At 35.6% G+C, this 21,671-nt stretch overlaps 1 pseudogene; it reads right to left on the bottom strand.

Moving 5' to 3' along the window:
* Positions 1-220: 220 nt before the first annotated feature.
* Positions 221-21,671, bottom strand: part of LOC149207109 (ABC transporter B family member 15-like) — a 50,315-nt pseudogene continuing 28,864 nt past the window's right edge.

Genomic DNA, 21,671 nt, shown 5'->3' with positions numbered 1-21,671 from the left:
TTCGTTATAACATTTTATGACATTAACGTTAAACGTTGCATACATGAGACTCTAAATTCCAAATTTGGATGACGACATTTTGAAAGATTTAGGACGTTGACCAAATTGGCATTAAAAACGACAAATAACGAAGAATTGAAAATTTGGCAGACATTTAGAAAGATTTAGGACATGGATCACGGCAGGATACTTTTGACCCTTGAGTGAGGGAGGTGAGAATCTAGTGGTAGCGTAAGCTGGACACGGCAGCATACTTTTGACCATTGAGTGAGCGAGATGAGAATCTAGTGGTAGCGTTGCTGGATACTGACGAGAGAGTAATATGGGTTGCTGGATACGAATGACTTATCTGCTCAATCACTTTCCCATCTGCAATCACAACAATGGAATTTGCATTTTGAATGGTAGTCACTGGTCAGTCGATGAGCTATCACATTACTCGTTCTCCCCACCGTTATTCTGTCCAGGGCCTCTTGAACAATCTTCTCCGATTGGCTGTCCAACAAACTCGTTGCCTCGTCCAGCGGTAATATGCTCGGATTCTTTATGATCGCCCTCGCTATAGCAATCCGTTGCTTTTGCCCTCGCGATAATTGCACTCCTCTGTCTCCGCAATTTATTTCGTATCCCTTCTCCAAAGAGCTACACAAATCCAAGTTAAATTCACTGCCTTGATTCACTCCATACAAATTAATACCAGAAACAATCTGTTTAATTACAGCTGATTGAATATATATCTTTTTGCATAAACAATTTGTTTGAACAACAACAGGAGCATTTAACTGATGAAGTCATGAGCATTTGCAGCCTTTGCAGCTTCGATCATCTCCATCTCGCTTGCATTCTCTTTCCCGTACAGAATGTTGTCTCGCATGCTTCCTCCAAACAGCGGGGGCTCTTGACCTACCAGAGCTATGTTACTCCTCAGACTCTTCAAATTAAACCTCCTGATGTCACTGCCATCGATTTTTACCGATCCTTTTAGGGGATCGTAAATCCTTTCAATTAATCCAATGATGGCCGATTTTCCGGATCCGCTTTGTCCCACCAGAGCCATGCTTTTGCCTGCTTTGATCCTCAAGCCGAAGTTCTTGAAAATCATAACAGCTGGATGAGATGGATAAGCGAAGTCCACGTCTCCTTCTATCTTATCCGCTTTCTCTGGGTTTATGCGGCTCTGTCTATCCAGTATGGCAAACAGCGATTTGACTGCGTCGGATCCTTTAGCAATATCGAGACTCATAGTTCCTGCTTCCGCTATACTTTTGCGGTGGTCATCTGAAGAAAACTTGGAAAGACAGCTTTGGAGGTGATTTGTCCTTTGGATGCAAGCTGTCCCCCATACCAAAAGGTCAAAGCCATTTTGCATAGGGTGATGCATTGCGATGTTCCAAGAGCAAATCCTGCAAACACAGATTGTTTGATAATCTCTCCGCGAGGGCCTTCTTGACTGTTTTCGAAGAGACAGAGAATCTTCTTCCGTGAAGAGAAGGCACTAATAGTACGATGGTTGGCCACAGCCTCTTCTGCGAGTTGGCTAGCTTGATCTTGAGCTTTGATTGCCTCTTGAGAGATGGCCTTGAGGAGAACCTGATTAGTGTAGAAACATAATATTATAACGGGTTGCACTGCGATTATTACAACTGCGAGACGCCGTGCTGTAATCAAAGACATCGAAAAGGCTATTATCACAGCGGACGAAGTTTCTACAAGTAATGATATACGATCTCCGACCAGAGATCTCACCTTTAATACAAATAGCATATTCGAATAATTAGAAAACTGTAATTCAATTCACAATTTTATTGGAAATATTAAAACTTTAAGGTCAGATACTTGCCACATTAACATCTGTCGCCAGTCTGGACCAAACAGCTCCACTAGAATTCTCCTCCTTATCGAACCACCCAACCTCAAACGTAAGTATTTTGGACAGCATCCGCTTTCGAACCCTTTTAAGTTTTAGTAAGATATTCCCACATAGCTGCAAAATTGTAATGCTGCAACATGTTCGCTTAAAACGATTTTATCCCACAACCACAAACATGGAGGAGAAATATTTGATATTAGATTTTATCTTCCCATGGTCCTGAAGGAAAAATGCAGATACAACTGCCCCAAGGAAAAAGGAAAAAGTAACTGCCCCATTTTTCAAGTAACTGTTTAGTCAGTGCTCTGTTTGGGAAGATGAATCGCAAACTGGGCGACAAAAATTGTTTATCTTGTCAACATCTTAATTCCAGTTGGTGAGATTCGTGTCAGAGTTGTGGGGATTTGAAGCCTAGAGGATCATATCGTATTGCTCAACCTTCATTTGCATTTGAATAATCAAATAACCAAGCATTCAAACATCATTTTCACTGTATTGATCCCCTCCGCTTGTTTCAATTTTGATGGAAAATGTATTTATGGTCCTCTTTCTCATGTTCAGTCTCTTTTCTTATTTTTTTTTTTTTTTATTGCAGGACATATTTGGGGCCGGGAGTGACACCACTGCAACGACAATAGAATGGGCGATGAAAGAACTCATCCGCAATCCGCAAAAGATGAAACAAGTCCAAGCCGACTTAGAGGAGGTAGTGTGGCACGACCGAATGGTCGAAGAAAGTGATGCAGAGCATCTTCCTTGTATTCGTGCCATGGTGAGAAAAGTGCGTCGATTGCACCCGGCGGTGCGGCTCCTTTCTTCATCCCTTACAGAGTCAATAATCATTGTGAGGTTGCAGGATTAGTGACACCTAAGTACTCTCAATGACCCTTTAATCTAGAAGTAACCCTTGAAATTTATGCCAAAGAGATTTCTTGATAAGGAGATGAGTAGTGTGGATTACAGTGGACCAAACTTCGAGCTGATTCTATTCGGTGTAGGAAGGTGATGTGCATGGGGCTTCCTTTGGCCAGTCAGATGATCATCTGTTGTTGGCATCCCTCCTCCATCCATTTGACTAGGTTCTTTCCCATGAGTGCTGACAAAGTGAACATGGGCAACAGGTTTCATCTGTTGTTGGCATCCCTCCTCCATCCATTTGACTAGGTTCTTTCCCATGAGTGCTGACAAAGTGAACATGGGCAACAGGTTTGGACTCACAGTGGCAAAGGCGGTGCCACTGGAAGATTCCAACGCCACGCCTAGCTTCGAAAATGTATTTATTAGATTAAAACTAGAACGGAACTGAATCGTAGCAGCTCCTTTCTCAACAGAACTTCTCATCATTTTTATCACTTTAATGGTATGTGGTAATGAACTTCTGCATCCATTCGATTCATTGTTCTGTGATGATTATGATGCCTATGTAGTGATGAACTTTTTCATAGATGTGTGTGGTGTTTATTTAAAAATTTGAAAAGAGATGAGAATGGGTTTACGAAAAATTAAATTATTTCAATGAGTATTTCAAGATTGATTGGTATGAAAATAATTTTATATTTAAATTAAATCTAGCTTTAATGTTGTTTTATTTAAACATTATGGATAATAGTAGTTGAAAAGACAAAAACATAAAATAATAAAACTAGCAATTGTATTACATGGGGAAGGGAAACGTCCACGTTAACATAGGGAAGAAAAGGATAGTCGAAGAAAGATATCATATGTTATGCCATCTAAATTTTGCCCAGTTTTAAAATTAAAAGCAATAAATTTTAAAATAATATATCATAACATGGTGGTATAGATAATAACAATTATCTAGATGACCTATACATCTATTTTTATCAACAAAAGTTCTATCTTCTATGATAAATCTACTCCCTAGGTAGTTGTTGCATATAGGAGCATTTAAATATGATAAGAAAAGTGTGATACTCTATTGTAATTTGTTGTACAAATGTGATAGGTAGTTGTTGCATATAGGAGCATTTAAATATGATAAGAAAAGCGTGATACTCTATTGTAATTTGCTTTACAAATGTGATGAAAAGTGTTCCCTGAATATTGGAAATTTCATGGTTAATTTAGTATAAGCTAAATGAAAAATTACAATCTTCTATACAAGATCGAGAAAGTTATTCCCAATAGCTAACACCACATAGCAAGACACGTTGACCAATTCCACAGTTGCTACCAAATCTCTCTCAGTGTTGGAGTTTATTTCTCAATAGACTTGTTTTGATTGCTCTTGAAGTGATGAAAGCCACCATTGTTGCATATAGGAGCATTTAGATATAATATGAAAAGTTTTGCATATAGGAGCATATAGATTTGATAAGAAAAGTGCGATACTCTTTTATAATTTTCTCTACAAATCTAATGATGGTTGTGCCTTGAATATACTTTTCATGCTCCATATATTTTTCCTATCTGTGCAAAGAACAAAAGTGGCCAACTTCATATCAGTTGCTGAAATATAAATCAATTCCTTTTAAAACACTCGGAAATACAATGAAAACTTAGTAGAATAAACAATCTTTAGTAAGTCAATAACCCACAAAGAAAAAAGCATACTCACTGAGTATAAGATCAAATTAACATAAAATGGTTAACGACATCCATATAAATCATCATCAACATGGAAGTAGGATTTGTACAAAATCTAGACTCATTATAGTACAATGTTAAGATTCTTCAGGTTGGAAAGAAGAGTGCCTAAAGAAAAGATAACATAAAACAACATATTCTCAGGAGAAAAAATATCCATGCATGAATGACACATAATATGTTAATTCAGTCTAAACTCTGATCACCTAGCATTGGAAACAAGGAGATAAAAAGATATAAATCAAGAAAATTGTATGCTTCCTTGCGAGGCAAACTATCATCACCTAGCATTGGAAACAAGGAGATAGAAATATATAAATCAAGAAAAGTGTATACTTCCTTTCCATGCAAGGAGAAGTTGATGATGAAGTGAATGTGATGTTGTGATGTATTGTGTCTCACGAAGGACGAAAATTAATAAAGGGTGAAGATTTGAATAGTTTATATAGCACATTGAGTTTGGCCTCTAAACAAGTAGTTATATCATAAATGTTTTACAACTTTAAAAGATGAGGATTGATAGTAAACAAGGAAAAATAAAAATAGAACCTAAAGATCTAAATGGTTTAAAGTTTACATAGCTTGTTCAATTTTTCCTCTAAGCAAGTGAACATATATATGAAAAATGTTTTGGAACTGAGTATTTACAACACACACAGAGTATGTTGAGACAACATTGAGGAGTTTTTTTTACAAATTTTATTATAACCTTTCCCTTCATCCAATAGATATTTCAAAGCCTTTTGAAGAAAGAGTTTATTCTATTCTATATTTTGATCCACAACCAGAGAAAAGGACTAGGGATGTCACAATCTAAAATAAATGGTGTTTGTCAGTGGCACAATGATGTATTGTCATTCTTAGTTGAAATGGATCCTATTAGCTACATGGTGGCGAGAGACACTGGAAAATTTGAACTAGATATCCGTTATGACATCTAGATTTCCTATACACCATCCAACTTTCCCACCATATATAACAATTTCTAACAATAACCACTCAATTTGTTCTCCAATTTCTAAAACCACCACCCATGTTGGGGAGATCACACTGTAAAATCAAATGTTCTTGTGCTTTTTTTAAAGGGTTCATATACAAAACAAATAGCGACGTAGTCAATATTGAGATATAATAACTAAGTTTTGAATCATTGTGACAAACAAAACATCACATTAGCTCACAAAATATATCCAATGATGCAATGGTCTGAGATGGTGACTAAGTTCGAATCATGATAACTAAGTTGTAGCCACAATAAAAACATTGCGTCATCTCATATAATATATCCAAAGCTACAATCAACCCCCATACATAGTGTTGGACCTCACAGTTATTTTAGTTCACATAAAAAAACACCCTAGAAATTCTATACTCTTGATCAATTAAGAATAACCTAGGATGTCTAGAGTGGATGCTAAGGTGGGTGGTACAAGAATTGAATATGCTCTTTAAAGGGTAATGGAATTTAGATACTCTATTTGATATAACTCACAATGCTGCTATTATTAGGCATAAATTACTATTAAGGTAGGAAGATAGGAAAAATAACGTTATAGAAGCAATAACCCAAACAGTTCATTTGCATCTTTTAAAACTGAGCATATTGAACATGTTTCTCAAGGTAGTCCATCGATTCCAAGTTACATGATTTCTACTGAGTCGGAAAAAATAAATTTTTTTGGTTATTCTCCAAGGTCAAGTCTAGATGTTCAAGAGAAGGGAACTCCTATAATAAGGAGACATTCTATTCTAGCTCCTAATGAGAAACCCAATTTTGTATCATCAAGGACTCAAAGATTGTTTCCACAAGTTCTATCAACCAAGAGGCACATAAAAAAGTGATCAATCTATTGCATCGGTAAGAATTCAATTCTCTCATGATTTGGAGATTTATCTTTGTTCATCTTTCTTTGAAGAAATTTCATTGAATGCTAACACTTTGTCTTTTTTATTTCAGAAAAGGCAATCCATGTTCAGGCTTATTGGTGAAGGTGATCTTTATTTGAGATTCTCTTGATATTTTGTGCATTTGGAGTGTCTTCTCAGTTAGTAATGAATGTGAATATCTGGAGAGACCTTTTATATGTTATGAGTTTATATTAAGTGTGTTGGAGTTGATATTCACTCAAAATGTCTTGTGAACCCCAAAATGCACCAAATTATGTTGTATAGACAAATAATATACCATGTTTCATATTCATGACATGGCTGGCAACATACATTTTTATCAATTCACATGGGATAGCTGATTCATTGACTGTAAACTATCAGATTGCATATTTCTTTTAGCTTCAAAATGTTTTGAGAAGGGTTTGGATATTATGCATGCTTTGAGTTAATATCTGTTTGATTTTATGATGTATAATAATATGGGTTTTGACTTTAGAGCTAATGAATTGTACTTGAGAAAGCACAAACAATTTTTTCTTGGAAGGAAACACATGAAATTTTCTCAAGAAGAAATGTAGTTGATGCTATTTTTGGGTTCAATTTCCATATGGGAGATATGTGTAGTTTTATTCAAGGGTATACCTTAATTCATATAAAAATTTAAAATTTATTTACAAAATTGTTATAGTCCTTTGTTGACACATGTTTCAAAATATATAAAAAAAAATTATTTGTACTAATTAAGGTTGTCTAGAGCATAAGGAAGTGATCAAGAAGAAATATGGAGGAATTGTACCAAAACAACCTCTCATTTCAAAGGTAGAAAATTGTGATCTATTTATTTATTTACAAGGCATTCATGTTGGTATAATCAGGAAAGGTCTTTAACTTCAACATAGGCCTCATGATTTGTCAGGCTCAAGGAAGTAGTATTGCAGTAAGATTTCATTGTAGCATGGTCGATGGATGTCATAAAATAATTTGGACTTTCCAATGACTAAATTCTCATGATACCACAAAGGTCACTATGTGCAATTTCCACATGCATGTTTTATATTCATCCAACTTTTTTTGTCAAATGCATCCCGATGTTTCTTGTCTAAAATGCAAAATTCACAATAACTCTTTAATGTTTTTACTTGTCAAATAGAGGAGTACGCTATATAAAATTTGCGACCATTATTTTAAAACCAAGGTGAGGTGTGGTATTTTGATATGTCGTTCTTATGGACCACACTTGCTTAATTTTCAAGATAAAATCATTTATATGTTGTTGAATGATCTCTACATTATTTTCAATTGCATGACATAGGTTAGATTTACATAAGAAAAATACGTTGTATTAAAACAAGAAAATGGCAGACACCAAGGAGATTAGTGGTAAAGAGCAATGTGATATTTTGAATAGTTTCAAGGATCATGAAGGAAATAATACAGAGGTGAGTCAACATTCAAAAGAGAAACACATGCAATTTTCTCAAGAAGAGGTGTAGTTGATGCTATTCTTGGGTTCAATTTCCAAATTGGAGATATGTGCATTTTTATTCAAGGGTAGATCTTAATTCACATAGAAATTCAAAATTTATTTACAAAATTGTTATAGTCCTTTGGAGACATATATTTCAAACTAAAAAAAAAAAATGTATTGATTAAGGTTGTCTACAACAAGAGGAAGTGATCAAGAAGAAATATGGAGGAATTGTACCAAAACAACCTCTGATTTCGAGGGTAGAAAATCACAATCTATTTCTTTATTTACGAGGCATTCATGTTGGCATAATCAGACAAGGTCTTTAACTTCAACATAGGCCTCATGATTTAGGTTCAAGAAAGAATTATTGTAGTAAGATTTCATTGTAGCATGGTCCTTGCCTTTTGTTTATATTTTTATGTCTTTTAACAATTATCAAAGAAGCATTAATTAGTGTTATATGTTATTGCCTTGCAGTGTTTCCTTTGCAACATCTGGGGCAATTTCTAGTTATCTTTCTCCCCTATATATTTTTATATCATCAATATACACTTTTAAAATAGTATTATTCATATCATGGTAAAAACATTGTTCATATCATCAACATATAAATAAAACTCTTCAAATACTAAAATATATTTGCTACTTTTAGTTTAAGCTTTATTCTCCTACTATGTCATGCATATTCTTTCTTAAACTATGCACATCATAAGCTATTATTGTTCAAAAAGTTAGAACCGTATATTAATTAATTAGTGATACTTTAACATATGACTTTTTACCATTCTTCATATGTATTCTCATTAAATTCCAATTGTATCCATTATAGTTTTCCTTATTTTACCTAACACATTGCTTCACCATTTTTTCACTTTGTGGTTTTTCAGTTCCTTTCTTCTTTCAAATTATTAAACACAATATCAAAGGTATGGAAATTATATTGACATCAAACTCTATTATTAGGATTGGAGATGGAGAGATTATTTGTAGTCCTATTCTATAGGTTATGGACTTTACATTAACTTTTGAATATCGGTATTTTGTACTCTTTGATGGAAACAATATAATGAAAATCATGTTCGATTCAACACTTGGGAGCTATTTCAAATCGTTTCAAATTTAAAAGGGTCATTGATTCAACATCAAGATTTCACTTTTAGATCTATCCAAAATAACAACTATGTACTCGAGTTACCTTCTTCACATAACTCAACTCCAGTTATAGTTTATACAACTATTCTCTTGCTTTTATTCATACACCTTCTGTTCATTCTCACTAGGAACACGCACACTACCCACATTTGACATTGCTTACCATGTGACCATTAATTGAAGTATTATTTGTACATTATTTTTCCTTCTTTTTTTTCAAGGTTTTGATAGTACATGGAATGGAAGTGCATATTTTGAAAGAAAATATTATTGGTGACCCAACATTGCAAAAATATGTATGTGCCTATGGAAAAAAACCATTAGAAACCACTAAAGTACCTCCAACAATTAGATCGATTTCATATTTACATTCGTCCATAAAGGAATGGACATTGAAAGTTAGAGTACTCTGAAAAACTAATCTACACACATTCGTTAATGCCAAGGGACCCGACCATGTATTTAGCTTTGATGTTAATGATGCAGATGGTGGTGAGATATGTATAACATGCTTCAACATCGAAGTGAGCCACTTCCATCCTTCCATAGACATTGGGAAAGTGTGCATCATCTCAAAAGGGTACATCAAACTTACAAAAAAAGAATTCAATCATTTAAAAAATGATTGGGAAATAACTTTAGATATTACCTCGACCATCGAAGCTTGTTTAGCAGATGAGCATTCAATACCAATCCACAAGTTTTTGTTCACTCCTATTAATGAAGTACCAACTTTATCCAACAACGTTATAGTTGATATTATTAGATTTGCTATTTCCATTATCCCTTTAGTAACCATCATGAGAAATAATGGAACAAAGACACATGAGAACCCTCCAACTAAATGACATGTTAGGTTATATCATAGAGATCACATTATGGGGAGTATTGTGTAACAAAAATAACTTTGACCAATATTCTATCCCAAATGGATTTCTAATTATCGCTCTTAAGGTTGAAAAAGTGATAGAATTTAATAGGATATCAATTACTACAACTTTCACATCTTAGCTTTCCATCAATCCTATTCTAAAAGAAGCACAAGATTTGAGAAAATGGTTTGAGAACCCATTGAAAAATTCTACTTTTCACTCATTATCCATAGATGGAGCTTTAGGCGGGAACCCTTCCAGTCAAAAGCACTTTGTCGACATAGAAAATGCGGGGATTGGAAAAGGTCCAAACCCTGCATTCATTTTGGTCAAGCAAATTATTACTTATATAGATGCAAACAATTATTGTTACATTTCATCCCATCTTACCTTTAAATATTGCACATGAAAAAAAAACACTCCTATTGAGGATGGTGTTTGGAATTTTCGAAGGTGTGATCAACATGTCTTTGAATGTGAGTACAAGTACATTTTCGAGTTCATCATTGAAGACCAAACAAAAAAAATCAATGTTACTACATTTAAAGAAGTTGCAGAACAACTTATAGACATTGTTGTTGAGAAGTTATATGAAAATGGCTATGAGGGTGATCAGAAGCTCAAAATTTGCGAAAAATTCAAAGTTGTTAGAATGGTGTGGAACCTAAACAACCACATAGATCTCGTCATCCTAAATCTAGCTCAACACATTTCGTGCGAAATAGACACCGTATGCTCCCAGAAACGCTTTCTGTTCACTTTGTCAAACAGGCAAATTTTCAAAAAAATGGACAACCCAGTCAGCAGTCTATACTGATGACATGGTGCTAACTTTGTAGGTTATGTGGTAGTTGACTGGTCAATGTTCTCTCAATGAATCAAATCATGCAAAGTGGCACTTTGGTATTGGTTAGAAATGGTGTGTTTTTATTGGTTGGTATAGTGGCCAACCACGGGCTGACACGTGGCCTAGTCAGAGGCCGCCATGTGGCAGCCCAAGAGGCCACTAAAAGTTGGTTCAACAACCGAGCCGGAGGCCACAATATTTTTAACTAACACCTCTCAGCACACAACGCGAAGCCTTACCACACCGCCTACCCATTGGTTCTTAACCATAAGGGGAGGCACATCTATTTAATGCTTATATATTATATGCATGGGGGATGGGGACCGTGGTTAACGCTCGGCCTCAGTCCACGAACCATGGTTAGGGGATAACCATGGCCCCAAACAAGCCACCAACAATAACCAAAACAGTTGACCTCCCATGTGAACAAAAAGAGGGAGGTGGAGTGGGGGGGTCGACTGGTGGGGGTGGGCCTTTGGCCTTTTCCCTCGAGCACATAGCCCCCCATCTGGCTACAATTCTCAGAAGTTAAGTGCTAGAGTATGTTTTAATGATCTAATAATTCACCTGGTTTTTGGCGAAAATTGTTGCTCTGTTAGAGCGCTTGGTGGGAAAAATTGTAGGATGATGCCGGATTTTGGGGAAAATGTACAGCGAATAGTGGGAAAACTAGGAGAGGTCATAACTTCTCCATTTTTTGACCAAATTGGGTGCAAAAAAAGGGTAAGTAGACTTTTTTGGAAATTTTGCACTCATTGGAGCAGGTTTCGGAATCAAAGGAGCACTTCTAGATAGCTTTTTGCAAATTTAAGTCTAGGTGTTGCATGGTTAACCAGAGTGTTGAATCAATTTATGGAGGAGTTTGAAGATGGAGATGACCTTGCAGGGGTTTTTTAGCTTCCATGTGCTTTCTGAAAAAACTATTACATTAGTGTTGTAGCTTTTATTCCTCTTTTTTCTATGTGTTTTGGAGAAGATACTTGTTTATGTACTTCAAGTGGATTGTAGTACTGTTGATGCTCTTTGAAGTTGGAGTATGGGGTCTTGGTGAAAGATGCCTTTGTTTGTTGAAAGTTTACATGTTTGACTATAGGTTAACATGTATATGGAGTGATAACTCTTGCAGAAGTTTGTTTCTTTGAAGGAGAAACTAACCACTCCATTCGTCACCACTTTATGTACTCTTCTTTTCTAAACATTGAGCATAATGAGAAGGGGTCATGCCATTAGAGCTGATCCAAGGAGATGTAGCCTAGGAGGGGAGAAATCCTTTAACAATGGTTGTTGTATAACTGATTGATGCATGCTTCCATTCAGTGTTTTGATTTCATGTTTAAATTTTTTCATGAAATTGACTTAAGAAAACACACATAAAAAACTCATATTTTTACTTGCTATTTTGGAGTACAAACCTCAAGCACATTTTTGTATTCTGATGAGGATCTTAGCATAGAAAACTAATATTACACATTCAGATCAAGTTAGTGTCAGAGCATTGGTTTCCTTTGTGCAAGGAGGAATTGATTGTTTCTTGCAAGTGAATGTGTTTTGGAGCTCAAGTGAGGAGAAGGTTTTGGAAAGGACAACAAGATTTTTACAATATCTACCACCAGTTCTACCTCAAGTTGCAGTATAAGCTTCAATAAAAGCATGTCCCAAGGAGCAGAGCCTGCAAGAATCTCAGAGGATTTGAAGGCTTTTAGAAAGGCTTTCTTAAACATGATAGAAATGGTAAAAGTCCTCTATGAAGAGAGGAATACCAAATTGTAAGGTGAAATCTCTAGACCTCCAAGAGGAGAATGTTCTCTAAGGGAAGAAGGTAACAAGAATGGTGATAAACCACCATCTTATCCACAATATTCATGTTTTTCTACAACTCTTATGCAATATGCTAGTGTAGAAAGTCCCTCAGAGAAGGAATATGGATAAGTTTGTACCTTTTGTCAACATGATGTGGAGGATGAGGTTCTATTAGCACCCAAATTCAAGGAGCTGAAAGAAGAGACCCAAAGAGTCCAAGAGGAGACATCCAAAATCAAAAGAGAGTTTGGAAACATATTTGTACCTTAATCAAAAGATGAGGAAAATAGTAAGCATTTACATGCTTCTACTTTACATGAAAGTGTTGATGTAAATTCATTTGCAGCCTTTGAAAAACATAGTAAAGGAATTGTAACCAAGCTCTTGACCAAGATGGGTTACAAGGGAGGAGGCCTTGGAGTAAACCATCAAGGCATTAAAAATCCAATTCAGGCAAAGGAGAGGCCTAAATATGAAGGCTTAGGCTATGTTGCAAAAGAAGAATGGTATTCTAGCGACAACTCATGGGTGTCGTGTTCCTTTTGCCATAAAAGAGGACATGAGGTGACAAGATGTTGGGATTTGCATCCAAAATTGGTACCGACTTGGTCCCTCAAGTATAAGGAGGAAATGAAGTAAAAAACATCTCCAAAGAGAGATGAAAAAGTTTAATAAGAAACAAAGCTATGTTATTCTTTCCATGCAAGTTCCTCACGCAAGAAGCGTAAGCCAAAGGACAAAAAAAAGAGGTATAATCGTCCTGTTAATTCAAATGATTTTCATAATGGAAAACAACATGCTGATTTCAATAACATGTTCAGGAATTTGTTTCCATTCACCTTTGGCCTTTCATCTAACCATTGTGTAGATAAGTTCTATAAAAGGAAAGAAATCATCAAGAAGATGTTTATGTCTAATGGAATTGAGACTGAAAAGAGAAAATATCATCCACAATTAAAGACATGTGAGCCAAAATAAGCTCAAAATAACTTTTACACCCATTGCAATATTAGTGGGAATTGGGTCAAGAAGTGTTGGAAATTGTTTCCACAACTTTATCTTGGCAAGGGAAAGCAAATTATACAAGCACCAGAAGAGGAAGCGACAAAAGAGAAAGTGACGCAAGATGCAACCATCCTTGAAGCAACTCCAGAAGGAGAAAAAGTTCAAATACAAGGTTCATTTACCTGGTTCAGTAAGAAATGGGCTGACTATTTATCCAGCTAAAGTTTGTAAAATATTTGTTTTTTTCTAGTTGCATATCCCCATAGTTGGGAAATTTGTGAAAGTGATGTTCAAAAACAAATCATTTATATGCAACAACCTTTTCTTTGGCATTGTTATGCTGGTTTGGCTTGTTGATAGTCAATTTGAACGGAAGATTTGGGAGTCAAGTTTATTCCATCTTGTAAAATGGATTTCTATTTGTAGTTTAAGAAAGAATTTTAAAACTGTTGTAAGAGTAGTTGCAACACATTTATTATATTACAAATGTGTTAAGCACTCAAGTTATACAACTATTCACTATGTGAAACTTGTTTTGGTTCATTTGAAAAATTCTTTTTGGGATCTTATTCTTGATAAGGATTTTGCAGAAGAGCGCCATGGGAATTCTCCTTGGGAATGATGTTGTTGTGGATGGTCATAGTGACATGGAGAAGATGAGAATAACATTGAACTTGAATTCTTTGGTCGGATTATATTTCAAGTTCATATTGAGAAAGAGCCAAGACAAGTACAAGTCAAGGTGCTACAATCATCGATTAGATTGAGTTTGGAAAAGTGAAGGAATTGAATATTCAAATGCTGAACAATTGAAAGTGAAATTTTCGGGACACATTTTTTTCAGTGGGGAATAGTGATCAAGAGTTCAAAATTTTCCAGAAATTCAAAGTTGTTAAAATGGTGTGGAATTTGAATGACCACATAGATCTCATCATCCTGAATTTGGTGCAACTTGTTTCACGTGAAATGGACACCGTATGCTCCCAAAAATGAATTATGTTCACTTTGTCAAACAAGGAAATTTTCAAAAAAAATGGATAGCCCAGTTAGTAATTTGTACTGTTGACTTGGCACTAACTGGGCAGGTTATGTGGCACTTGACTAGTCAATTTTCTCTCAGTGAATCAAATCATGCAAAGTGACACTTTGGTATTGGTTAGAAATGGTGTGTTTTTATTGGTTGGTACAATGGCCAACCACGGGCTAACACGTGGCCCAGCTGGAGGCTACCACATGGCAGCCAAACAGGCCACTAAAATTTGGTTCAACAACTCAGCCGAAGCCCATGGGATCCAAAACCATCACCTCTTGACACATAGCGCAGAGCCTTACCACACCACCTACCCATTGGTTCTTAACCATAAGGGAAGGCACATCTATTTAATGGTTATATGTTATACGCATGGGGGATGGGGACCGTGGTTAACCCCCAACCCTGGTCCACAGACCATGGTTAGGGGCTAACCATGGCCCCAAACAAAGCACTGACGATAACCAAAACAATTGACTGCCCATGTGAATAGAAAAACGAAGGTGGAGTGGGGGGCCGGTCGACAAGGGTGGGTCGTTGGCCTTAGCCCCCAGGCACGTGGCCAGAATTTTTGAAAGTTAAGAGTTAGAGGAATTTTTAATTATCTTACAACTCCACCCAGTTTTCGGTGAAAATTTTCACTCCATTACAACGCTTGGCGGGAAAAATTGTAGGATGATGCCGAATTTTGGGGAAAATGTAGAGGGAATAGTGAGAAAAATAGGAGAGGTCACAACTTCTCTAGTTCTCACCAAATTGTGTGAAAAAAGAGGCTAGGTAGCCATTTTTGGATATTCTGGACTCATTAGAGTAGGTTTAATAATGAAAGGAGCACTTCTAGATAGGATTTTTGCAGATTTAAGTCTAGGGGTGTCATGGTCAACCAGAGTGTTGAATCAATTTATGGAGGAGTTTGGAGATGGAGATGACCTTGCAGGGTTTTCCAACCTCCATGTGCTTTCTACAACAGCTATGACATTAGTTCTGTAGATTTTACTCCTCTTTCCTCTATGTGTTTTGTAGAAGAGACTTGTTTATGTACTTCAAGTGGATTGTAGTATTGTTGATGCTCTTTGAAGTTGGAGTATGGGTTCTTGGTCCAAGATGCCTTTGTTTTTGAAATTTTACATGTTTGACTATAGGTTAACATGTATATGGAGCGATAAATCTTGCAAAAGTTTGTTTCTTTGAAGGAGAAACTAACCATTTCATTTCTCAGCACTTTATGTACTCTTATTTTCTAAACATTGAGCATAATGAGAAGGGGTCATGCCATTAGTGTTGATCCAAGGAGATGTAGCCCAAGAGGGGTGAACTCCTTTAACAATGGTTGGTGTATTACTGATTGATGCATGCTTCCATTCAATGTTTTGATTTCATGTTTAAAGTTTTTCATGAAATTAACTTAAGAAAACACACATAAAAACTCATCCTTTTACTTGCTATTTTGGAGTACAAACCTCAAGCACATTTTTGTATTCTGATGAGGATCTTAGCATAGAAAACTAATATTCCAAATTCAGATCAAGGGGAACACCAAAAAGATCACAGAAAATTTACCAAGTTGTTCTTTAGTAGTTACTTGTTCAAACTAGTAGTACATGAAGAAACATTTGCTAATGAAAAACTATTCAAATTCTTTGTGATTTCATGTGATGAAATGGAACACTTACCAAAGCTAAAAAAAAAATCCCCATCCCTAAATTCTTGGCTAAATAGTGAATGCAAAGTAGTCTGGTTGTTTCTTCCAAACAACATTTTGTACATTTTGTACTCTTTTCCATATACATATTACATAAAGTATTTATGTTTTGAGGCTCTTTCATCCATTATAGCATTTCTATGGAAGAAATTCAATGCCAATTGGTGCAAGCAAAAACAACAAAATTTACAAAATTCAAGGAAATCAGGTACAAATATATGATGGGAAAGAAGACAGTTTAAATCACCCAACATATTTTCAAATAAATCCTTTTCAACGGGCCAAACATGCCCCCCTCTTCTAAACAACAACAACAAATACCACAAGTGTAGAAATCTCAATATTATTACAAAGGCATGCTCTCTTTTAAGAACTAATGACATCAACTATTTTGCACGTACCACCTTCACAAATTACACTTCCCAACAAAAACTTGTACAACTACCAACATCATATAATCCATTCTCTAGAGCTAAACCAAAAAATAATAACTAAATGGAACCATGATACTCCACTAGAAAAAATGTTGACCCAATTACTACTACTCTATCTTCATATAGGAGCCAACAAAATTAAAAACATAGGATAAAATATGCTAAGAAAAACAAACAAACTTAAGGGACTTAGAGAGACATCACACATAGGACAAGAACCACCTCTTATGGGTTTAACAACTCATGTTTTCAAACACTATGGCCATATGAATTCTTCCAAATATTTTCGAAAATATATTAAAATGCTTTGTTTAACATACATACATGTACTACATGTATGGAATCATACCCTATCATTCTTTGTTGCCCAACTCTTAATGGAAACATTTGTAATCGATGTCATAGAGAAACAAATATCCATTGATTCTCTAAATGGACTAATATGGATCCTGTTAACCAACCCGTAGTCCTATCAATACTTACTCAAGTTGAGGAAATGCTCATTGCTAAAGTTAACCCCAACTTGCAAGTTAGGCATGCCCTAGGTGGTCAATACAAATATAGTGGCCATACTTTCGGTTTCCCACAACAAAGTTTTCAAATACCAACTTACCTTGCATGTCTTCTTTCAGATATTGACATCTTACTTGTCAAGAGGCCCAGAGGAAGGGAAAAATGTTATGATTATAATGTCACAAAATATCATGTCATGAGTGCATTGTTCTATAAGATGCAACATGACAAATATCAAAATGATATCCAACTAGATCTAAACTCAATTTCATCTCTTCCAAACACCTGCACTAATTTCTCTTCTCACCTCAACTTTGTGTCAGTAGAAACTTACAGTTCTTCTACCAAAGGGTCAAATACCACAGATATAACACACTGTGTTCTTAGCCATGTGGAGAAACCAATGTCTTCCTTTGCATTTATACTGCCTAATACACAACAAGAAATGGAAAAAATAAAAGTAATTGTTCACACATCAAACAATGCTCCATTAGATATGATTGCATGGCCAACAATTAGTCTATCACCAATCAATGAGTACAACACAGAGGGTTTATTTGACATGGAATTTCCAACTCTTTTCCCAACTGGGGATGCCATTCGTCACCAACCACGCATGAAGAACATCCCACTTGATAGCTATGTTTTACACTTAATGAGATACCATGACAATAGGTTCAGTAGTCATCCTCGATTTAGATATAACCTCTATAATTTTACTATGCACCATCGAAGTTAAGCAATAGCGACCTTCTTTGTCAAGCGAAGGAAAGAGCATAATACACCAACCACAATTGAAGAGTTGTGTTCCCATCTCAAAAAATTTCCTATAAACAAGCTACCATAACATGTCATGCAATTCAGAGCACACCTTCATGGGACTAGATCATACTGCACTGTATGAAGACTGAGCTAATAGTAATGATCATGCAACTTCAATGCTCGACATAGTTTTTCACTCTTAGTGCAACATATATAAAATGGCTAGACTTGCATTCAGTTATGCACGAGGGAAAACTTGTTGATCCAATGCTTGACCAATAGTGGCATACCAAGAATGTGATCGAACACCCCCATAGTGTAGTTGCATACATGTACAAAAGGTTTTCAATATTCCAGGAAGAGATACTACACAAATGTATGCATGCTATAAACTATGGGTATAGGTGCATAGTCTATAAACTTCATACTACCTCTATTCAACCTCGAAAAATTATCCTTTCTACTACTAATTTCATATTCTTTTTGTAGGTATGAATGGAAAAATCGAGTCTATGCACATACACATGGTTTCCTATGGCTTGTTGATGCTCCAAACATGGAAACAATGGATTGGGAAGACCCAAACCAAATTAATAGTGAAAAGAGTTTCTTTGATAATTGTGTTACCTCTTGGAATCCTAGAAAAGACCATGACACACACATGTATATTCATGAATCCATTGAATATGACCCTTTCTTGCTAGATACACAAGAGATATTTATAGTCAACCCACTTCAGGACTATGATTAACTCTTCAATAGATTTCAAAGACATATAAAATGCACTCACAAAACATGTCTACACAAAAAAGGGGCTACCTTTGAATGTAGGTATAAGTTTCATTGAAAGGTTCAAATGGAATAATCACTCTACATTGATGAAATAGGCCAAAAGACATATCATCCATCACGCAATGACGACTTCCCGAACATCCATAATCCTAACATACTTCAAACATGGAGATAAAATGTAGACTGCTAACTCGTTCTCTCCCTTGATGCAGTTTTGAAATACATTTCCAAATACGCTTCCAAAGCAGAGGGGAGATCTAAGACATACCACCATATGTTAACCAAAATTTCAGCTACATCACATCGAGATGATTCTACCTCAAATTCCTATCTACGCTTTCACTCAGAAGAAATTTTAGATCATGACATAAGCACCTAGTAAAATTTCCATATGCTCCAAACGTTTCCCCTTGTCACATGTAGCCGCACCTTCACCAAATTAAATTTGGTTGCCAAATATTTGGTTGTGTATTTCATGAGTTTTTTGACTGCTTATCAAGATCTACCTTCATCTATGCATATTTGACTCATCCTACTTTCATGGATGTTATATGTTTGCTTGACCTTGAAAAATATTAGACATATAACCATGCACGAAAATATGAAAAGTGGAGAAAAAGGCACATCCCCACAATTATCCATGTATGACCACTTTTTACGACAATACCAAACAAATATTCCAATGCCTCTGTTGATTTTGGTTGGAGTGAGCTACTCTTATATAAACCCTTCTTCTCTTTCTCTAAAGACATAGGTCTTTCGGAAGAATAAATTTTGGCTAACTGAGAGAGCATAATAAATAAATACCATGCATGACATGTTAATCACATCCCTATTCTCACTCCTAATGACCAACCATCTGAAGAAGAACCTACCGATATTAGAATACAATCAAATATGGAGAGGAATGAATGGCAAGATTTATCAAGATTTGTCCCTACATGGAATATCCAATTATGTTCTCTTGACATGCTAGGCCTCTAAGGAATAGAAACTTCCCACCCATGGGATCAACTAAAAGTATAAAAAGATACAATGGTTTTTGCACGTAACTTTGTCAACCACAATGGAAGGAATGGGAAAGTAATACAAGAACACAATCCCCTATGTTATTTTAGAAATACACTATTTTTACATCAATAACATGCATTGGACATAGTCATACAACAATCATAAACAACAAAGCCAAAAGGGTCATTAAAGATGATCATCCAATGAACTGCATGCACCAAAAAATCCTACTTTATAAGCCACATCATAGAGGAATTATCTTCTCAAGAAACAACTGGCCATAGCCCAATACTTCTTCTTGTCCCTACAAGTGTTGCAACATTTAACATACATGCAACCATTATACATTCAGGGCTTCGAATTCCTATCAAAGACATGAAGCCTTTAGGTGGTCAATCCCTTTAAGTGCTCCAAGAGGATATGAAGAATATTCAATACATTCTCATCAATGAGATGAGTTGAATAGGCTCTAAATTATTTGTGAAGATAGAGAGTCATTTGTGTGAGGCATTTCTAGAAATGAATCACTTCTCATTTGGTCACTGCTCAATAATTCTTGTCAGGGACCTGGGTCAGCTTCCACCAGTAATGGAAAAACCTCTTTATGCAGGTAAAACTCTAGGGAAGAATTCATGGACAATCTTTACCACTATAATCAATTTACAAATAGTGTTTCGACAATGAGGACTTATCGACACCCAAGCTCTCTTCTGCTAGTTGTTAACTAACATTCAAAGAGCTAAACCAACAATAGATAATTGGAACCTCCTTCATTCAAGTACTAACAGATTCTTATACATCGAAGAACGTCATATATTTGACACTACAATCCACCTCTTTGCAATAAATATTCTTGTTTATAACCATAACAAATCCATGATCAAATCATTGCATATGCCAATTTCACAGAGTATTGCAGAATTAACAAATGGCTTGGAAGCACACCAACAATATGATGGCCAATTGGAAAAATGGATAGTTATATGTGTAGGAAAATGAGTTATGTTATCTTGCAATTTATGGGTCCAAGAAGGATTAGTGAATGGTGTTCTCAGAAAAGTCATGAAACTTGTATATGCACTAGGATGTAGCCATCCAAGTTTACTAGCATATGTTCTTGTGGAATTTGATAAATACATTGGCCCTCCATGGGAAATCACACAACCAAAGTATGTTCCAATTCCACCCATACAACGAAGTAACAAGAAACAAATCCCCCTTAAGATGGCTTGGGCACTAACTATACATAAATCTCACGGAATCACCTTGATCAAGGCTACCATTGACATTGGTAACGTTGAACGTCAATGCTTGACATTCACAACAATGTCGTGCAATACTACTCTAGAAGGAATGCGAATAGCACCATGGTTCTCCTTTGAAGGATATTACCTATGTCTCACTACGAAAGAAAGAAGAGGCATGCTTACATGATTTGTCACTCTCACCACTACCATGTGTGGACACAACATCCTAGATTCTTCTATATTGTGATTGTAATTATATACATGAAGTCATCGCTCTTGTCTATTATTCCATATGTAATAGTGTTTGGCGATGTGCTTAATAAAGGGAATTTTACTCTGATATATATTTTTTAAAAAAAAAAAAAAAAAAAAAAAAACCTAACTTATTACAAATTAACTATTAAACATACCTTGCCTTGAATATTTTGCACATTTTCTATCTTCCTTTTCTCCTTTCGGCATTCCATACCCCCATTTGGGGGGCATGCTAGTCATAGTTTACTATGGTATATTATGATTGACTATAATTGAACATGGTTTTGCATGGGTAATATATCATGGAGATATTGACCATGGGTGAACATGGTTGGACCAATTTAACCATAATTCACCATAATTCACCATCGTTCTCCATTATTTAAAATATATTTTTAAATATAAATAATT

This window comes from Pinus tabuliformis, chromosome 1_2, assembly GCF_031772625.1.
Source record: "Pinus tabuliformis cultivar Carrire ecotype Pingquan chromosome 1_2, CPIR1, whole genome shotgun sequence".
NCBI lineage: Eukaryota > Viridiplantae > Streptophyta > Pinopsida > Pinales > Pinaceae > Pinus > Pinus tabuliformis.
Note: the sequence above shows the minus strand (reverse complement) of the source record. Positions and strands in the feature narration are given on the sequence as shown.